The 21,202-nt window shown below is 41.4% G+C and overlaps 1 long non-coding RNA gene across 5 annotated transcripts; it reads left to right on the top strand.

Annotated features, from left to right (window-relative positions):
* The first annotated feature begins 1,950 nt into the window (after positions 1-1,950).
* Positions 1,951-21,103, top strand: LOC135285575 (uncharacterized). Of its 5 annotated transcripts, XR_010350388.1 has the most exons (7): positions 1,951-2,089; positions 7,279-7,507; positions 7,973-8,031; positions 8,306-8,359; positions 8,466-8,534; positions 19,737-20,004; positions 20,382-21,103. It is a non-coding gene; the product is annotated as an uncharacterized LOC135285575 (long non-coding RNA). The 5 variants fall into 5 exon arrangements; XR_010350385.1 differs by lacking the exon at positions 8,466-8,534; XR_010350387.1 differs by having other exon boundaries at positions 7,973-8,359.
* Positions 21,104-21,202: the final 99 nt, after the last annotated feature.

The following is a 21,202-nucleotide window of genomic DNA, read 5'->3' as shown; positions in this document are numbered from 1 at the left end:
TAAAATTCTGCCCTGTGGTCCTGGTGCTGTTTGAAAAGCAGTTTAGTTATTGGTGAGTGGGATGAGAGTAAAGTAGGGCAGTTTGGGGAGGGAGGAAGGGGGAAGTGAACTGGCAGTGATAACCTCATCAGCTGCTCAAGATAAGTCGCCTCCTCTCATCGCTCAGGGTCCCTAATCACAGAGGAGCACCAAAGGAAAAGCAAAACTTCTTCACCAGAAATAACCCTTCCTTTCCATGGCACAGCACTGCTGCCCATGTCCATGTAAGAGGGGTCTCTGTAATGTGAATATTTCTCCTCTGTGAGGAAATTCACTAACAAAATTTATTTCAGATTGATACAATATAAGGTAGATTTCTCGCTGAAAGTAAATTTTCCTTTCCTCCCCAAAATACCTTTACTGGGATGATCCACAAACTCCATTTGAGCCAGAAAATCAACATTTTGTTTTCAACATCTTTATTACATGCCATGAATTACTTTAATTCACTTTTCTTTGTTTCATAAACTTTCCCTTTAGAAATTTTTCTTCCAAAAAGAGAGGAAAATGTGCCCTGATATGACTGGCATTTTATGAGTTTTCTCCAAAACTAAATCCTCATTAGCTGATCTAATTTCTATAAATATTTTATCTTAATGGAATCATATATTTCAAAAGGAACACAGTTCTACCCCATGTCTTCTGATTTTCACTGTACTAGTTTAAAGATGCTTATTCCAGGCTGCTATGAGAACTTTGTTGGATTTTTCTATAACATTTTCATGGACCATGTAATTCCAGCCACAGGTAAGTACGATGGGAAACGCCTTACTGACCACATTTGCCACTCCATCCTCCTCATGTGTTATTTACATAATAGGAGGGATACGACCTGCTTTGATTTCCAACAGGTATCCAAACTTTGCTTGAAGTAGGAAGGTTTAATTTGTGTGAATCCTTGGAGCCTTGTTCCCCACACGGAGCCACGCACAGCTCCGGCCACGTCGCTGTCGCCAGCGCCAGCGGGGGCTCTGTGGATCACAGGGGCCCCCACAGCGAGCTGAGAACGAATTTCCCCCTGAGCTGCCTCTTTGAAGTGCTGCTCCAGCACAGCCCTCACAGGCCACGAGCAGCCTGACATTTTGTGCAGCTCCTGTTTGGCAACCAGGCTTGAAATAACAGCAAAGGAAGATCTTTGACCCTGGCTGATATTGCATGTAACTAGATACACTTCTGGAAATGCAGAGTTTTCACTGGCACGATATGGGAGAGGAAGAGGCAAGACAGAAAGAAACTTTTAATAAAGAAAAGCACAGGTATTTGTTTAAAAATACTGCATGGGAAAGAACATTGTTTGTTTGGCTGAGCTCTAGTCCTGAATCTGTTTGCTGTGACATTTACTGTTAAATCACTACCAGATTATCTCCACTATTTAAGGAAAAGCTAAAATCCACTTGTTTTTTCTCAGGGAAATTAGTTTGAGGACTGTGAGCTTGAACTCAGTATGTTCAGCTAGTGTCCTTTTCCAAATTTTCTCTTCTTTATGTTGAAGCTGTTACTGTTTGTAGCCAAAAATTACTTGTTCTCCACCCCCATTTCAGCACTGTTATATCTATGCTCTTCAACCACAACTAGCTGAAACAACTCTAATCACCTATTTTTACTGTTTGAGTTAGGGAGTGTTCACAGGACTCATTTTGCCAGAAGAGCTGAAATCCTTGCAGAAAGGGAAAAGGGAAAGGGATACAAACTCAGAGCTGCAAAAGAGCAGCTGAACATGATAATATCATCAGCTGGCAGAGGTGGCTGCACACTGAGCATCTGTCTGTAGCCTGAAATGGCTGTTTTGTTCGGGGATTTGTTTCTATGTTGGCTGGAGTTCTGGTTTGTTACGCTGCAGGATCACTCCTAACTGCTAATACAATTAAGAAAGAAACTTCAGAAAAATGAACAATAAGTCCTACGGTTTTTAATTCCCCATTGGGTTTTAGGAAGAAGTAATTTGTGGCAAACAAGGAAGACAAACCTGAATCCTTTGCTGCATCCTTCCTCCTGTTAAAGAAGATTTGTGATTCTACATCTAAATCCAAGAACTTTCCATGTGGCCCTGGTAAGTTACATAAGCTAAACTTTTTACAATTTGATGTCTGAAACTAATCCTTTAATCCATATTTAGGATCCTGTAATTAACTCGTCTTAAATGTTATCTGCAGGTGCTCAGACATACTGAAAAATTGATAAAGTGTATACTTATTCTTACTTAAGGCATCCAAATTTGAATTTTTTGACCATAATGACTGTTTCTAGGTGTTAATGAAGACTTTCATACATTGAAGGGTTCTTCTGATTAAGAAATTTTAAATCATGCTTCTCTGTAACTGCTGAAAATTACGCTTCAAGCACCAAAAGAAGTCCAAAGTGGCAAGAAGCAAATTCTAGCAATCTTTTTCCTATACCATGACAGGCATTTTTAGTCAATCTTCTTTTTGCAGTGTTTGGGGGAACCTCTCTCCTCCCATGAACTCTGTATAGGGCTGGGTGACTCATATGTTTAACTTGAGAGACACTTGCTGAAGGTCATGGTCCTGGAGATGGGGGGAATAAGAGCTGTCTATGCAGAGATTCTGCCTGAACTGTTGGGAAAACAAGTTTGTCCTAATAGCTAAGGTGAAGGAATTTAACTCTTTGTTCTCTGCCTTGTGGATTACAGCTACAGAGAAAACTTTTTCTCTGAGAAACATAAGCTTTTCAACAAGCTCCCATTAGTTTAGAAGTAGCAATACATCCCCACCTGTCCAAATGGTCCAAACACTCTTACCTCCTTTCCCATCTGTCATCATCTCCCTCTTCCTAAGATTACTGGATTGTTTTCCTTTAGTGGAGGAGTAACTGTGGGATTTCAACATTACCTAGTAAGTGGAAGACAAAGGGGGAAACAGGCCTGTATAGCAGGATAAAATAAATAAAGATGTGGTGTTTTCTTTTATCTGACTCTCTTAATGTTCCTTCCCTCCATTTCTATTACAGAAGCACCAGCCTGACAGTCCCTGTCAGATGATTTTGGATGAGTAATGAGGGTCTTGGTTACTACTTTTCTATGGAGTGATGCACAGGATTTGTCAGGGGGCTGGATTTTGGGGTAGGAAGAGCCAGGTGAAATCTCAGAGGCTGCACTCCTAAGCACTGGCCATTATCTCTTTCCCCAGGGCTGAGCCATAGGACTAGGAGCTGAAGGTGGTGTGACACTGGTGTGTCACAGGCTTTTGTTTCTGGAACAGAAATTCCCCAAGTGGCTGATAACAGGCTCAGTCTATTCTGTGAAGGATGTCTTTAGAGCCTGCCCTGATAAATTTATCATAAACAAAAGCTACGGAATGTTAAATTTTGTCTCTAACAAAATGCTGTTCTGGCTATTCAGATAAAAACAGGTTTGGCTTGGGGTCTTCTAGATGCAGAGCTGCCTTTGCTGTAGGAATTCTCACGTATTAAGGAAAGATCAATACCACAGCTAATGGCCTAAGGTATCAGAAAAGCTCACTGGAGGAAATGAGAATGTTGTCTGGAAACCAGATGATGATAATCCTCAGGATAAATGGATTTAGAGATTTCCAAAGCTGTTTTAGTAAACAGAGGACAGACTTAGGCAGTTATTTCAACAAGTTCCTTTACAAAAGACAAAGAGATTGCCATTTTCCTGTTTGGTTTTAGTCTTGACATTGATGAGTTGCAGCAAATACTTATTAACCTCTTAGATGCAGAACCGACCTTTTAATAAAGCAACCTCTTCTTCTTTACAGAGAAATCTTAACACCAGTTGTTTTGTCTCGCAAACATTGTCCTTGCACATGCTGTTTACAAAAGCTGGCAGAGAGCCATTGGTTTCCCTGGAGTCGAGCAAAGGCAGGTGGAAGACTAGTAAAGGACTCAAGGCAGAGCTCAGACAAGTGCCAGGAAGCAGAGGTGCCTTGACTCTGCTCTGGGTTTGTGGCTGTGAACCAGCAAGAACCAGAGCAGAGCAGTGTTCAGCGTGGCCAGTGAGTCCACCCAAACAGCCCTGGTGCCCAGGTCAGAGGTCCATCCAGCCCACCCAACCCCATTCTTCTTCTCTCTCACCCTTCCCCAAGACAGTGATTCATAGCCTGGGTCATCTCTTCCCCTGTGAAAGCTATTTGATTTAGTTCACATGTATTACATTTTTTACATTTACTGCTTCCTCTATGAGAATAAAAAACCCCAAATGCAGCATTTGAGATCTGTGAGCTTGTGGTTCTTCTGCAGCTGCTTAGCAATGTGTTCTGCATTGCTCACTGTTCTTTCCTGTATTTTCTTTCCTGTTACAGAGGGCTGAGCTTAAGTGTTTCATTTTCTCACTCTTTGTATAGAAGCATTTAATCTGCTTTTCAGGTTTTCAATGGATTTTGGTGCATCAGCTAAACTCCCCAGGCTGTGTGCAGAACGAGATCATCAAAAAGGTGAAACACAGAGGTTTAAACCACTCTAAGTGCCAAAGCAGTTGCCTTGCAGTCAGAGCAGGGTCAGCTATGCCCACTGACACTGCCCAGAGGAGCTGTGCCTGCCCCATCCCTTGGAGTGTCAAGGCCAGGTTGCATGGGGTCGAAACAAGTCTAGTAGAAGATCTTCCTGCCCATGTCAGAGCAATCTTTAAGGTCCCTTCCAATCCAAACCATTCCATGGTGCTGTGACATGTCAGATTTGGTTCAGCACTGCCATTTTCCACATGTACCACATCCTTCTGCTCACATGGTTTTGGGGCAGTAATAACCCATCCCTCCGTCCCGTGGGGCCTCATTTTCATCAGACATTTTGTCTGAAAAAATTAATGTGATACTGTTAAACGGAGAGCAGTTGCACCTTGCCCTACCTAGTTTCTCATCTGTTTCCTCTGCTTGAGAATTGTAGAAAGGACCATGTGCATGGAAACTCATCTGCTTTTTTCCAGGTGTCTCTGTTGGTCTAATAACAGATATTACTTCTCTCCAGTAACTTTTCCTTTCACACGTCCCTAAAACTTGGTAGTTGTAAGAATACTATCACTACAATATGTTATTATGGCTATTGTATTTTTGACTGAGACGTAAAATCAAGGGATCCTACAGTCATTAAAAATCCCCCTACACTCCTCACAAAAATAGACATGTTAGTTCAGGTTCCCTGGCCCAGTGAGCACAATCTTTACATAATGTTTCAGCTGAATTGTGGCTCCCTTTACTTTCAGTTGTAACTGAGGGTTGTTAAACAGCTGCCATGATTCCCCACGCTCCCCCAAGAGACCAAGCTGCAAATGAATTATAGATGTAACACAAGCAGCCTTTCACACGCGTCACCCAAAGCCTCTTACGTGGGTCAGAGTCATACGGTTATTGTCCTGTCAGATCACTGAAACAAAATCCGTGGGCTTTGTGAGGCAACCCCAGTGTATTGATGGCCATAAAGGAGACAGAGAATCTTTGACTGGAGATAAAAAGATATCAGACATCTGTGATTAACGATCAGCAAAACTTGAGTGTTGCAGAGAGAGCTTTTAATTGATTCTGTTAATGTTCCTCTCTGTCTGCATATTTATGCACCAGATGCGCATATGCAAAGTGTTTTGATGTGCAGATCCCACGTGTGACCATAGATAAAATCTGTGAGAGGAATGTGTGGCAGGGCTGCAAGAGTCCCCACACACTGGGGCTCTGCCTGCCCGCTCAAGGGACCATCATGGATATCTCAGGCTGTGGATCCCCTCACTGATCCTTATCCCCACCCACAGGCGGCAACCCAGCCTGGATGTGGCCAGGGGAGGGGAGGGGAGGGGATTTTGAGTTTTCACACGTAAGAAGGAAGCAAGAGAGGGGAGGAAGGAAAAGAGAGAGAAGGCAAAAGAAAGCAGGAAGAGGAGGAGAAGGAAATGAGAGGGGAGGGAAAATGGAGAAAAATAGAGAAATAACTACAGAATACAGTGCAAATACCTTCTTACAACTACAATTAAATGTAGACTCCTCCAAAAGAAGAAACAAGGAGATGACAGTGAGGACTGAAGCTTGGATTCTGTCCAGATGCTCAATTGACTTTGTCGTTCCTGTCCTATTTTGACCTTTCAATTTTTCAAGGGTAATTAAACACTCCAGCTTCAGATTGGATCTTGCTTCAACTAGTGATTCACCTCCACTGACAAGGTAAAGAGCTACACAGGAAAGGTCCAACCTGGCTGCCCAAACAGCCATGTCCATATTGGTCTTATTTTATGTGAATATAATGCCACCAAGTAATTAGCAATAAAAATACTGTGCAAGAGCAGTGTATGACATTAGGTTTGAGTAATTTGGTCTTTAACCCATCTAGAAGCTATTGCAGGATGCACTAAGTGACTGAAAACCATATATCTCGTTATAATAAATATTTTATAGATGACATCTCAGCCCAAATCACCTTCCATGACATTGTTTTTAAATCCACTGGCAGGTGATAGGGTGATTTCAGTGGCTGGTCATTGGAAAAGAAGTCTTCCATTGCCACGTTAAAATGAACCTATATTTATTACCAGCCAAGTGTTTTCATTTGGTCCGTGTCAAACATCAACAGCGCAATAAACTGGTGACCCTGCTTCAATTTCTGTCACTCAGAGGACGAAGGACCACTTCTTCCCCACCTTGGGTGCCTATTTACCACTTCTCACCCTTGGGCTGACGCCTACTTGTGAGAAAACTCTCACAGTGGACATCCTGCTATATTTGTTTTGCGGAGAGGCAGAAGAATTTGCTATTTAAGGCTGTAAATCTGGCATTTTCACAAGTGCTGAAATTCACACCTTTGCATTTCCTGCTAGATCCCTGCTATATAAGGTGAGCAAAGGTAACCACACTGCTGATATTTGCAGTAGTCCTTCATCTCACTCCTGTTGGGACTGTTCCCCTGTACATAAGTACTCTTCATCTCTGACGTCTGAAGGCAGCTCTTTATCCATTCTTATGTGGCTGTGAGTGACAAAGCATCAGAGAAAGCTTCCTAACTGTGAAATTTATTAGACAGGAGAACTAAGTCCTCTGGGGGAAGTGTTGGAACAAAACTCCATTAGAGGAGATTTTGGAGGGGATAAAACATTATGGAGAGAGGTGTAGTGTTATGGTCCTGCAGTGGCAAGAGTTGAGCAGGTTCTTAAAACTACTTTTCATTCCCAAAATTAGGGCAGAACATGGGGAAAACCTTCCCTACTCATCAGATGGGCTCCTTTGCCAATGTGCTACATTACATTTTTCATTAATTAAATGTATGCTCTATCTTTAAATCACTCAGGATTCTCTCCACACCCTCCAAGAAGGGGGATATCTGAGTGATTAAAGCATCTGGGTCATTCTTCAAGTACCTCTCCAGACCATGAGTAGAAGGCCATGCTTCATCCTCCTGTAAAAGGGTCATGACTATTCAGACAAGACTCTCAAAGGCAACCTGAAGAGATGCTAACCAAAACATGTGAACATTTAACACAGCTGATGCAACTGATATCCTGGGCTCCTAGGAAAAGGTGAGGATGTTTCCTTCAAAATTAATAGATCTATTTGTAAAAATATAGCTCAGTCAAAGCCAACCCATAATCAGTTGACTATCCCAGGGTCTCACTCTCTTCATGGCTAAAACCTTTCTCCTAATTTGCAACTTAAATTTATTCATTCTCAGTATTCTTTTGTTCTTTGGACAAAAGTTTTCTTCAGACTGCTCTTACTCTTCACTGGTGTGTAGTCTGGTGCCCATTTATAGATGGCAGTCGTGTTCCCTCATCCTTAATTGTGTTAAAATTAACAAGCCAAGCTGTCTTGGTGTAAGACAGGCACTTCCATTTCCCAGACCACTGTTAGGGAGAATGCAATGAACAAGAAATGATTGTTTATTGGCTTTTTAAAAATAAGAATTAGTGACATTAGAGGAATTAAAAAGGTTTGGCTTCCAAAGAAGAAAAAGCTGATGTTTCTCCCACATCTTGTGTCTGCAGAAATCCCTGCTGCTGCAGACGTGTTGAAAGGCAGCTGAAAGCACAGTGAGTAGAAGAAGGTATGGGAGGAAATCCAGCAGAGGAAAGAGTTGCTGGAAGAAAGCAAAAGCAGAGATAATGCCTCTTGCTCAGGAAGTTTTAAATTGAAATTTGCTGAAGATTGACAGTGTTTTGGGGAACTATTACTCATGCTTATACTATCTTACATTTTTTGTTAAGCTTTTACTCTTGCTCACCATCAGAAACACTCTATTGCACTGCAAATGCCTTTAGTCTGATTCTTTATGGCTTTTTTTATCATAACTAATAGTTTTTTTACTGAATCTCTCCCAGTCTGAGTGCATTACTCTTGCAGGAGTTTAACCAGCATGGCAGTCAGTATTCCAGGTGAGTTTTCAGAAAATCTAGTACTATTAAATTCTTCACTCTTCCCCAATGAAAATATCTTCCCTGAAACAACACAGGCTTATGTTTGACTCATTTCCCTGATCAGCTGCCATGTCTATGCCATATTTCTCCCATCAAGTCATGTCCCCAACTATTGCAGAATGGCCAAAACCAGGTGAGTTTGCATTTTGAACAGCTGAACTTCATCCCACTGCTGCTTCTCCAACACTTGTGATCACTTTGATTTCCCTGTGTGATATTTCCACCTGCTTTGAACACCTGCCACCCCTGTGTGATCAGATGTTTGTTAATTTGTATGACCCCCTGGCAGCTTCCTCATGGGGTACTGTGGGGATGGAGTGTCACCATCCCTCACACCCCCTGCCACCCTCAGACTCAACACATCCAACAGCCAAAACTGTGTTTTGTGGCAAAATTACAATTAGCCAAAAACAAAAGCCTGTGATGGCAGCATTCAGGTTTCCTTGAAGAATATAGTAGAATTGCCCTGATCTGGGGAGTCCCAGTCATTCTCCTAAAAATAAAGCTAGTATTTGTAACCTAGACTTCCTAAGTCAGATGGAAATTCTATTTTTGTCTGGTTTTTCCTCTGTAATTTTTGTTTGAAACTTTATGCTTTGCTAATTCTGTCTTAGCAAAGGTCAATTGTTGGAACCTCAGATTTTCATAGACTACAAAACTCATTTCACACCTGATTTTACTACTTCCTAAACAAGCTGAAGCAGGATTTTTCATAACAGTACATATAAAGATGCCTTATAAAAACTAAAGCAGCTGTGGCTTCTTTGATAGCGTTTGTATTATTTTTGAAGTGCCCTCTACTTACCTTTCCAGTTGGTTTCTAATCTATTTTTTAATCTATAACCCAAATAATCTTCTAACTTTACCCATATTTTCCCTTTGTGTCCTTCAAAACTATCATTAACCACATGCTTGAGTTACTTTTTGTTCAAAATAATTCATCAGAAAATGACAAGTTAAGTCTAATCAGTCAGTCTTTGCTCCCTCAAAGACTTCCAGCTGTTGTTAAGTAATATCCCTTGTCACACTTTAGATAGCCCAACAGGCCAGGAAAAGAAACAAAAAAATACTTGTTATAACAACAATGATAAACAAAATCTTCTCTGAAGCTACTCTAATTGCCTTCAGAGTCCAACACAGCCCTTGGATTGACCTCTTTCTGGGGAAATATAACAGCCAGAGTAATTATTAAAGTATCAACCCAGACTTAAATCCACATACAGATTTCCAGCTGAACATTAAATAACACTTGGTCTTTGAACAATTGGGCGCTACAGTCCTCAATCAGCTTCTGTCCCTCATCAGCTTTACAGCACCAGGGAAATAAAGGACAAGAATTTCCTGGACACACGATGTCAGCAGCTGGAGCACTGACCCATGCCTGCAGAGGCTGTTGCCCTACCAGGCAGGGTACTTGCATTAAGATTTTAAAACTGTTATCATTCACAGGAGTTCAAAGACTTTTCTTTTATTCCCATGGAGGTTTCTTTTACAGTGGGCTTTGCCTGCCATTTAAATGTTTTCACTCTGGATTTATTGCTTATTTTATCCGGTCTGCAGACGAGGTTTGTTTTGGGCTTTTTTTTTTTTTTTTTAGCAATATGAGTTTCTAAGCTTGTTAAAGCAGCCACAAAATGTTGTGCTGCATGTTATCTCAGAAAATGTAAAATGTGTGATATTTCAGCTATGGTAGGGCTGGTAATAAGGAGACCATAAATTTAAAAAGATGAGTATTAATTTTAGACTTCATGCAAACCTTTGAGGAAGCTCTGCTAAACTGAAAGCACCATCTCTTGCTTTAATTAGACATATCAAATATTCCTTCTCTTTTGAAATCAATTTAATCATTAGATATGCTAAAGGATCAGACTGCAAGTTCCAGTTTCCCATAACCCTTTGCCATTACCAGCTGTTCCTTACAGACACTGGCCCTGAGATGAACATTCAGGAGGGGTTTAGATTAGGGGAACATGCATAACTGTTTCTTCCTGGCTTGCTACCACAGCTCATTCATTCTGTAGCCTCAGAAGAGGCTCTGAGACACCACTCTGTACTTTCTGTCTCCCAGACCAGCTCAATCAGCTCACCCAAGTGTGAGAAGCTTTCCCAACAAGAGCCTCATTCAAGGCAAAGATTACAAGCTCCCCAAGTTAGTTCCCTTTTCTATTGATCACTGAGACTTTTGGAGCCAGGGAAGTGCTGCCTCCATTTCCTAAGCTTTTTACTGGCATCTCATTCCTGAAAATGACTGCATTCATCCAGGTGAAATTTGCAAGCAGAGATGTGTGGGCACATGGATGTGTCTGCCCAGCAGCCAGGGATGAAGTCTCAGCTTCTCTGTGCAACACTTGGCTCTGCACAGACCTTGTCAAGAACCCAATCACCCCTGTCCTCAGTGAGACTGAGACCTCAGGAGAGGCTGTGAGAGAGAAAATTCTTCTCTGCTCAATCCCATGTTTCTGCAAGGGAGCTGTCTTCAAATAAACACGTTGCTGCTGCTGAGCTCTATTCTGCAGACAGTTTTGGGCTGAAAATCTGTTAAGAGTTTCCTATACTGATTCTGGGTGTTATCGAGATGGAGGGGAGACAAGGGGGAATCCCATATTTACACACAGGAGGACAGTGTTGGCCTGACTGATACAACTGCTTGAGATTTTTTTAAGCAATTGATTCTAAAATGAACAAATAAGTGGAAGGAATATACTTTTGAGCTTTCTTATAGATGAGTTAGGAAAAAAAATGTTCTTCAGAAATGCCACACTATATTCAATCACATTTAAGAACAGGAAATCAGCCAGTGGCCTCCTCACTTACACCTAAATGTGTGTACACAGCTCCTGTTGAACAGGCTTTTAAACCTAGACAGAATAACAACCTTGAATTCAGGAGAACAACTATTTCTATTAATCACTGTAATAAAAAACCTGCAAACTTGGCAGCACAGTTTCACTCAAATGCTTCCTCAATACTCAGTGGCAAAACCACCCCCAGTATTACTCAGACATTATTATTTTATCATTGCAGTGTCTCTTAAGCAGGCATCTTCTTATTGCCTCATGGAGGAAACTAATGAATCAAAGTATGAATATCCTTGAAACAGATCTTTTAAAAGAAATATTAGCTCAGAAGGTACTGGTGGACTTCTTTGGCCTAGAAGTTAACTCTTGTTTTGAAAAATATGAAAACTGAATATCATAAATAAGCTTTTGATTTGGGTTTAATGGAGGCCATCATTTTGGACTGCTGCTTTCACCTATTAAAGAGAAACCTATGGAGATTTTAAATGGGATCAATTCTGCTGTAACATAGTTAATAAAAATGAATAATTATTTACTTATCAAATAAATTTTGTGGGGAATTGGCACAAAACAAGGTGATTGGAAGTTCCACTCAAAGATGAATTGGGATTTTAATAAATACTTTAATTGATGAACCACCAGTGGTGGATGGCTAACCCAGAATTGCAGTCTTGGTCACTGTACGTGGAGCAAGTAAATTCACATTGGAGGGTAAATTCTGAAACCTGAATCCTGAGCACTTTCCTTGTAAATCCCATTGTCTAACACATAAAACTGAAATGAAATGCATGAAGTCCAACTTGTTGAAGGACTAAGCATATACAATCCCTTCTAATTTGAGGTACTATTTACATCAATCCATCTTCTGGAAGGAAACTAGTTTGGAGTCACCTTCCTCATCCTTGTTGTTCCTTAAAGGATTTTTTAATTCAAGGGAAATTTCATGGATTTCAATAGTAATGCCACTAGAGCTGCTATTATCCCTCTGAGCAGTAATACAAGCAAATACAGCCACTGCAAAAATAGAAAAATAATTCCTACATGCACCTCATGCTTGTTAAATCTCATCGTGGCTTGCTGTGATTAATCTCTTGCAGAGAGTTTTTTTTTTTTTTAATTCTCATTTAAGGATGAATATCTGCATTTCTTCATAGTAAATAAATAAGCTTTTGCACCACCTCCCTTGTGACAGAAATTAAAAATAAGCCATGAATTTATTACAGTTAGTTTTGTTCCTCTACAGATCCCATGTCAGATGAGCCGACCATTCTTCTCAGTCTGTATTTTTGTTTGATGGTTAAATTTATGTACAGATTAGTTTTCAATGGCTTTTGATCACATTTTAAGGACTGTGGGTTTTTGATCACATTTTTATGCACTTTGTTTCTGTGCATACAGGTCTTGATAGCGGGGATGTGTTTTTAATAAATATTTTCCTGCAAGTTGCCTGCCATCCTCTTCTATTACTGCTTTTGAGTAGATAGCATGAAGTTTGCATGCATTCCTACATGCAGTCCCCTCAGATGAATGTTTCAAGCAAAAAGGTAGAGGGGATGAGTGCAGCTAGAAAGAGGAACTCATTTTTGCTTTGTGGTATTCAGAAAAGTCCACTGGGCTGATATAGGGATGATGGTTACTATTGTTGTCTGTGTCTAATTACTAATCATGCACTCTTTGTTTAAGAAAAATAAATTAAAATTTTCTTTCATCTTCTGTTCCTTCCTACTTAACTCCTACATGTCACTAATAAAGCACAATATTGTACAGTATTACTCCGAGGGTAAAACTCCAGTTTCCCTTCTCCTAGCCCCATGCTTGGCTGCAGCTGTGCTGCTTTCCCAAATGAACATCCCAGATCTCTGGGATTCTCTCTGCTGGCTCTAATTCCTGACCTCAGAGCTGAGTGATGAAGGCTGTGTCCTGACACCCACCTACAAAAGGGTTTTCCAAGGAGCTGTTTAAGCCCCTGACAATGTGAGTCACTGGACCACCAGCAGGAGGCTGTGGGCAATGAATGCAACAAAATGCTGGCCCTGGCTTCCATTCCATTTCAGGTCAGGGCCATGGGGGAAGCCTGAGGTGACATTGGGGAGAGGAGCAGCTGAGCAGCCTGGATGACTCTGTACAGGCACCAAGTGACAGAGAGGAAGATCCTCCCTGCAGGAGAAGTGCAGCACAGACCCTCCCTGCACCCTGAGAAGTGCAGCCCCCCCAGAGTGGTCTGGAGGAGGGAGGTCTGAGAGGCTCTGCTGCATTTCCCTGTATGGTTCAGCAGTGGCACACAGGAGCAAAGTCACTGTGGCAGTCCCAACCCTACTGAGGAGAAATTAGGAGCTGCTCGTGGTGGCCCAGTACAGGAGGTCACTTGCCAGGTGGTTTCTTTGACATCTTCAAATTTGTGGCACGAAATATGGCACTGAGTTTTCTTGAGGAAAAAAGGAGAGGAAGAAAAATGAAACTTCTGCCTTATATCAATTTTCCTAACTCCCCCTTCCTTGAAAAAGCCTTTTCTGAGCTGTGGATGCAGCAACATTGGAGCCATCAGAAAGTTTTGCTAAATGAAGGACTTTAACAAAGGACTTTGTCAGGTAGTCACACCAGGCATAATATTTTCTTTAACAGACATGGTGGTTGGAAATGCCACAAAAACTGCACAGCAGCTGTGCAGTTTGCCCAGGCAGAGGACCAGCCAGGGGCCCTGCTCTGAGCCTTTGCTTTGGCTGCCAGCCCAGGTGAGTTTGGTCCTGGGTGCTGGATGACTCTGTTGATGCCACCATAAATTCAGGAAGGGATTGCAGTTTTAGTGAGATTTCTGTTGGATGTTTGGTAAAGCACCATCCACAGCATTGCACAGCTTATGGAAATCTTTTCTCTGTATCACTTATCTATTATTATTTTTTTTTCCAGAAGATAAAACAAAGGTATCATCATTTGCTGTGAAAAAATATAGGTTAGAAATGTGTCTTGGGGTTTGTTTTTTATTTCATGTTATTTCTATTCCCTTTTAACATCCAGGAGGAAGAGTGGCCACGTGAGTTCAGCTCCTCTGCTCTCCCGTAATCTACCCTTTGATGTAACTAACTGGCAAAAACATATTTCTAATCAAATATAGTTTCTCATCCTTAATCAGCTCAGCTTTAAAATGCAGATCAATGAGATAAGAAAGAGCTGATTTAATTAGCCCAACCTCAGCAATGTTACAGCATATTCTCATTTACAGAAATAATGGGGAGAAACAGGAAAGAGATTCATCATCATGAAAAGACTGGGGAAGGCAGAGGAAAGCAGGATATTTCCTATGTTAGCTAAGGGTGATTTTCATTCAGGCTAAAGAGCCAGCACATGTTTTATGAGCCATTTAAATAACACTTAGGTCTTGTGCTTCGTCCCTTAGCCTAAGGATGAATTTCTTTCACTAAGCAGCAATACCTTTGGAAATCATCACTTCTGGGTTTAATTGATGAGCCAGAGACAGCTCCCACCACTTGGTGAATAAAGAAGAGGAAATATGGCAGGCAGGAGCATGGCAATAATCCACATTTATGGAGCTGCTTGGGAACACTCTCCCACACAAGTGCCAGGTCAGGCACTCTCACTGGAGAGGCTTTAATGGGAACAGCACAGGGTGTGCTCCCTCACCCTGCTACTGCTTTAGGAGTGGCCACATAAGGCAGGTCACTTCACCTCTGCATTTTTGGGGGTGTGTTTTGTTTCTCTTTGCTTCCTTCCTCTGTCCCATTAGGGTTTGGAATTTCCTGCAGAGTAAATATCTTCCTTCCTCCACAGCACAGGTCCCCCCGCAAAGCAGGAGGGTGGCACACCTGGAGCTCTGTGGGATTGTTGTGCAGCTGCTCAAAGAGCAAAACCAGCACAAGTTCTCAGCTTGCTCCTCCTGCTTGGCGACTTCAAAGCAGCAGAGCACTACCTTACCTCCAGCAGCCCTGTCTAACCTGACTCCAAATGCTCCTCTGTGGGAACTCAGTGCATCACTCCGGATGTCCAGAGCTACCGAGACAACCCTTGGGGGGCTCGGAGGCCCTGGAATGTTGCCAAAAGTACCTAGTGGCTTGACTTTGATCCTTTTAAAGAAATGACACTTGAAGGTGAGGAGATGAGAGAATTTCAAGTCTGAATGATGAGGGGATGTTATTCACTTGCTAGAACTTAAGTTAGAATGCACTGTACAGGGGGGTTTTATGTATTGTATAGGGGGGTCTAGAATTCTGTGCATGGATCAGGAGTCCCAAGATGGAGGAATTTGGGCGTGCCCTGTCCTTCTTCTTTCTTCTCCTTGGCATCCATGTTCAAGATGATGTTGGCATGTGTGGATTGGTTCATAGAAAGAGTACACTTGCTAACAAGGGCAGAAAGTATTGGGAATTAAAAGTAAATATCTAATACGTAATTTTCATTATAAAAGAGACAACCGCCTCGTGGGCGGGAGAGAGTGCCTTTGGCTGTCTTGCTGATCAGACCTCGGCTGGACAGACAGAAAATCTTTGTAGATAAGAAATAATAAACTCAACTGAAGACCTAAAAGCAAGAGTCCAGACTCCTTCTTCGAGAGCGCGGCCTACCCAGAACCACTTTTTCCCGTGCTGGGGCAAAGACAAGTAACAACCGACCCCAGCATCCTCCATCCCCCCAGAGCAGGGGACTCACTGAATCAGGTTAGCCCAGGTTTGGTCAATGCAAGCAGAGAAATGCTGCCTCCTCCACAAAGAACACCCAGAACATTTCCATGGCCAAACCAATCTTGTAGAGGCCTCAGCAAAGGAAAATCAGACTTATCAAAGTCCAACAAGTCTTTTCATGGGCTCCAGCTGTGGAGTTGGGCTCAGAACCTGAACCTTTGGTGAGGTACATCTTGACATTTGTGCTGTTACAAAGTCAGGCCAAATCCACACAAATGAGGATATGCCAGCTCCTAATTTGAGTTCTGGGAATGAAGTTTGTCTTCGTTTGTGCCCATCCATCATTTTGAATGGAGCTATCTTGTGACAGCCACATTTTGTTGTCTCTGCCTGGGAGATAATTGCTCATCACTGAGGGGAACTCACACAGCTGAGATAACCCTCAGGCACTTTCTCTGCAGGGATGGGAGCACCAGAGGCAAAGCAATTAACAGAGCAATTAAGCCACTAGCCAATCATATCTCTTTTCTTTTCCCTCATCTCAGATTTGTGCCACTCTCCAGTGCCTCTAAAAACAAGCAAGGAAAGGCCCCACTCTCTAGAGGGATAATTCCCTCAGGTGGACTGGGGCTGAGATTAGGCTCTAAACCCCATTCCTGACCCTTATCATCATCAGCCAGGGCTTGTGGGACATGGCTTGGCTACTGCAAACAGAACCAGTGGCCATTTCCCTTCCTGAGAGCCAAGAGACAACAGTGGTCACTTAGAGCTCTTCCCTGTATTCTGCTCCTTCCCTCCCTCAGGCTTGTTCTCCAGGTAATAAATCAGTCTTTTCAGAAGTATTAGATCAGGTATCCAGACTCTGTGGTTTCATGAGAATGTCCCAATATTTTTCTGCAAAACTTTCTCACATGCACAAGGGTTGATAAACTGCATCCATAGATGATGGCATTCACCAACACTAAAAGTGAAATTTACTTTGGGGGAATGTAAAAACACAGGAACAGAGAGGAGAGAGACATGAGAAGGAGAAAATTCTGTCACAATCAGGCCCTCCCAGGTCCCTCTGACTGTTCCTCCCCCATCTCCCTGTCTGAACCCTTCTCTGGGCTGCAGCTCTTTGGGGGCAGCTGCTCCTGCTGGGGTTCTCCACAGCCACAAATCCTGCAGGAAATTGGGCTGTGGAGCTCCAAATTATGCAAAGGGCCAGAGCTTCCTGGCTCTGTGGAGTCTGGCAGTGTCACAGACATTACAGCAAGTAATTTGCCCCCCACCTCATTCAGAGCTTGGTTCTAAATTATAAGAGCCTGAAGGACATGGGGCTAGGCTGCAAACCCTAGCAGGAGACTACATTTGTTCCTCCAGAGAGCCACCTGAGCTGCTGGAACTCAGGATCAAGTCACCAATCAGCAACCAAAGAAAGATCACCTTCTCTTTTCAAAGCCTTGAAATGAAGCTCTCCATCAGTGACTCCTCATCATCAAGAAATTTGCAGAGTAACACTCACCCCATCCCTGGTACCTGAAGCCTGCACATCCCTTCATTTAGAGGATGCACAATGCTTTTGTTAATTAGAGCCTTAGTTTAATATGAGCTGTCAAAGTTCACTTAACTTCAATTAATTGTTTCTCCTGAGCTTAATTTCTTTAGTTAAGTATTGATTAATCATTGCTTAATTATGCTGAAGTCTCACTGGGTGATATTTCAGTTGCATACCACAGCAATGCACTGCTTACTAAAAATACTCAGAGAATCATCAGAAATTTTATGTATTGCTATTATTGGGATGTCTTTTAATATATATCTTTTCATCCCTTATGTTCCAAAATGTATATTTAACATTTTGTGTTTAATTCCACTGGTTTACAACTCATTTTTCTCTATGTTGGTATGTCATACAACGGAGTTTTGGTCTGCATGGTGAGGGGAGAAAAGTTTTGCCTCTGGCATTCAGTATCTTATGCCAGGAAAACTTTCTCCACCTCTCTATAGATCTCAACAGCTCTGTAATGTCAGGTTGGGTAGCAAGTATCTTAATTTTCACAAATAAGTATAATAACTATTAAATTTTCCAAGGTCTCTCTTGAATTTCAATGTTTACCCAAATTAGAAGTTAAGTTTGATCTGTAGTGAGAAAATAAACAATTACCTTTTCCCACACAATAATTTCCCTGGAGTCTATTTAGGCATCTCATTTTACCTACACACAGAAGCATTTTTTATTATTTTTCTAGATGAGAAAGTGTAATTCCCCAGGGAAAACTCCTTGGCTTGACATGGTTTTATCACAGTCAAGTTTTAACTTTCTCCCTTTGGTACACATTCACTTTTTCAGACATCTCTCAACACACTACTACTAAAATTTAATTTTGAATGTGTTCTGTGCTATAGGAGTACTCAGCATTATTTACTACTGTCATCCCAGATTCTCCAATGAGCACTGGTAGCAATGTGCTATAAAGAGAGTCATCAAAATGACATCCTTTTCTACTACCTTTCACCTGCTCAGTGGTGTAAACATCTGGCACCTTGGGAATGCACATCTCCAAATAAATTGTTGAAAAGACTGATTGTTACATGGATCATGGAAAACACTTCTGTTCCCTTATGCTGAATGACACAATAGACTGAATTTTCCAGAGAGGGATGGATGAATTAGTCCAGGATTAAAAAAAGTACTGACTAAACCCTTCTTCAGAATTTCAATAAGTGCTAATCAAAACATTTCCAGAGTACAATTAATCTGTCCTTTGTTATTAACTTCCTATCACAACTCTGCTTTTTCTGGATTCTGATGAAATGCAGAAGCCCCACTTCTATAACACTGCTTGGTTGTAATAAATTTGTATCAATACATAATCAAGAAACTGAAAAGCAAGTCTGTTGTCATGGCTCTCACTGCAGCTTCATTCTAAACTCTGTCTCCTAGTCCAGGTCATTACTGAGGCAGGTGCTGAACAAACACACTCCTGCCCTGACATGCTCACTGGAAAAAAAAGAAGCAAAGAATTGGGAAAAGGAAGTTTTGCCTTCCCTGCTTTCTGTAAAGGAAACTGCAGCATTGAGACACAACAAGCTAAATTTCCCAGTGTGATTTGGATCCATATTCATTAAAATGACAAGTCATTGATCTTAATCACAATCCCCAGAATCCTGCCACGTGGAAGTCAAGCTGTTTGTGGAAGTTTAGCAGCATCACCTTGATGCACATCCTCAACTTTCTTATGCTAATTCCTAAAGACAAAAGTATTCCCATTTTGTCAGCTTTCTTGGTGTCAGCCACAGTTTTACAGCTCAGCATTATTTATTTATATTGTAACCTACCTAAAAAGACAGAGTCATCAACCACAGCTCTATCAGGGGCTTTGCTACCAGGAAACAAAATTTCTAAGTCCAGGTGTGAAGATGAGACCATGGAGATGAACAGGCAGTTAAGTGGGAAGTATGAGTTTATCAGGGCAATCAGCCTGGTCAGAAGGGACCAGAGCTCCTCCAATCCCCTTCTGCAGACTAAACCGTGCCTGATTAATGTTAGGAGAGATGGCTAAATCTTATGTGCCTATGAATGTTTCAAACATTCCAATACTCTTTACCGAAGGAATACACACAAGGCTTGCATGAGCTCTTCCATCTGTCACATCCAAACTGCAAAATCAAGCACAATACCATGCAACTCTATACCCAGTGGTCTGCTGGAGTTTGCAAGTTTTCTCTCCCACTACATTAATAATGTGACATGTCCCCATTACAATTATAAGACAAATAAATAAATTTAAACAAAGGGAGCCATGGCTTATTTCTTTCAGCATATCTTCAAGTGCACAGAATTCCTGGCTTTCCAGGCTGGGCTGTCACAACCTGCTTTCTCTTAAGGTCTCTTAACCACTTTTTTCATCCTTCTAGCTCATTTGGGAAAAGAACAGGAGAGCAAAACATTCTTACAATTGCCTGTGAACTTATACACTGAGAGTGGCCTGTGGGAAGTCTGCTCTGCTGTGGATTTCTGGTCTCTGAGACATGAGGTCTGAGAGGCTGACTGCATTCAGGATACAACACCTTGTAGAGGGAGTGCTGTGATATGTTGAAAAAAATCGTTCAGGCATAAGAGGAGAGAAAGAAGTTGTAAAAGTTAAAGCAAGATCCTCGAGGAGCATCAGCACTGCCAGCATCTGTGAGTTCAGTGCGTAGCCTCTTTTCTCAGCACATTTGCTTTGGGCAAAAATATAATAATAATTCATCAGCTGAAGTAGGTAAGTGTGCCTGTTAATATATCTATCCTAAAATACTTCTGTTATTAATAAACAATCAAGTAAAAGTTGCAGGTCACCATAACTTTATCAGACTTCTCACACTAATAATCTGTTTCCATTTTGAATTACACTGTGCCATTAACTGCACAGTGCTTCCTTGCTTTTAAAAAATTTCAGTTTGCTTCCTTGCTTTATAAAAAACAATTGCTTCATTTGGATTTTGCAGATTTTTGATAACTAAATTGGCTTTTTTATTGTAATAATTTCCCCTTCTATTTCTCCATCTTTCACTTTACAGGGGCTGTAGTTTGGTTTTGAATCCTGCTCTCCTGGCACCAACAGCATTTTCACATGGGCTGAAGCTCTTATGGCTGTTTTCATCCAACGTGGTCGAGCAGGCTAAAAGGAAGAGAAATGCAGCTGAATTCTGAGGGATCAGGTTCTACCCACCTCTAACATATTATTTAACTTTTCATCCTTTAAGTAGTCTTATTGATTTCAGTGGAAGAATTTGTTACTGCAGAATGTGAATAAGATGTCAGAATTTCACCCTAAATATTTCACTTTACAAAGGAAGCCATGATGCAGAAGAAAACACACCCTGGGCTGCAGCAGGATTCAAAATTTGCAGTTACAATAAAAGCTGGGAAGCCTTTTTCTTCTTTGTGATGGTGGCCTCCTATTGAAAGTGTCTAATAAACAGAACCACTTCTGTGTGAATTAAATGAAAGATGCTCATATACAAACTGAGAGTCTTCTAATCCCTACAGCACCACAAATAATTCAAAGAAGTTTTGAAGTGCCACGATAATGGCACAAGATGGTTATCTCTGTATTATTGGTTTTGTGTACATCAAAGAAGGCTCAGTGGGAAAAAATAATGTTGCGTAAAAAAATCCTAAACACATTTCTTTTAAGAAAAAGCAGACAATTAAAATTATCCAGAAGTTAAGAAAAATATGAACTAAAAATATTTTGCCTTTGAAAGTCTATATTACCCTTAAACAATTTTATGGTGGATATTGCAGGCCCTGGATTAACATAAACGTCTGATTGAAAATCTTTGTAAGGATGTTAAGATTAAGTACACAGCTCTTAAGTTCTACAAACACAAAACTG

The sequence above is a fragment of the Passer domesticus genome, chromosome 1, assembly GCF_036417665.1.
Source record: "Passer domesticus isolate bPasDom1 chromosome 1, bPasDom1.hap1, whole genome shotgun sequence".
Taxonomy (NCBI): Eukaryota; Metazoa; Chordata; class Aves; order Passeriformes; family Passeridae; genus Passer; species Passer domesticus.
This window is presented reverse-complemented; position numbering and strand designations above follow the sequence as displayed.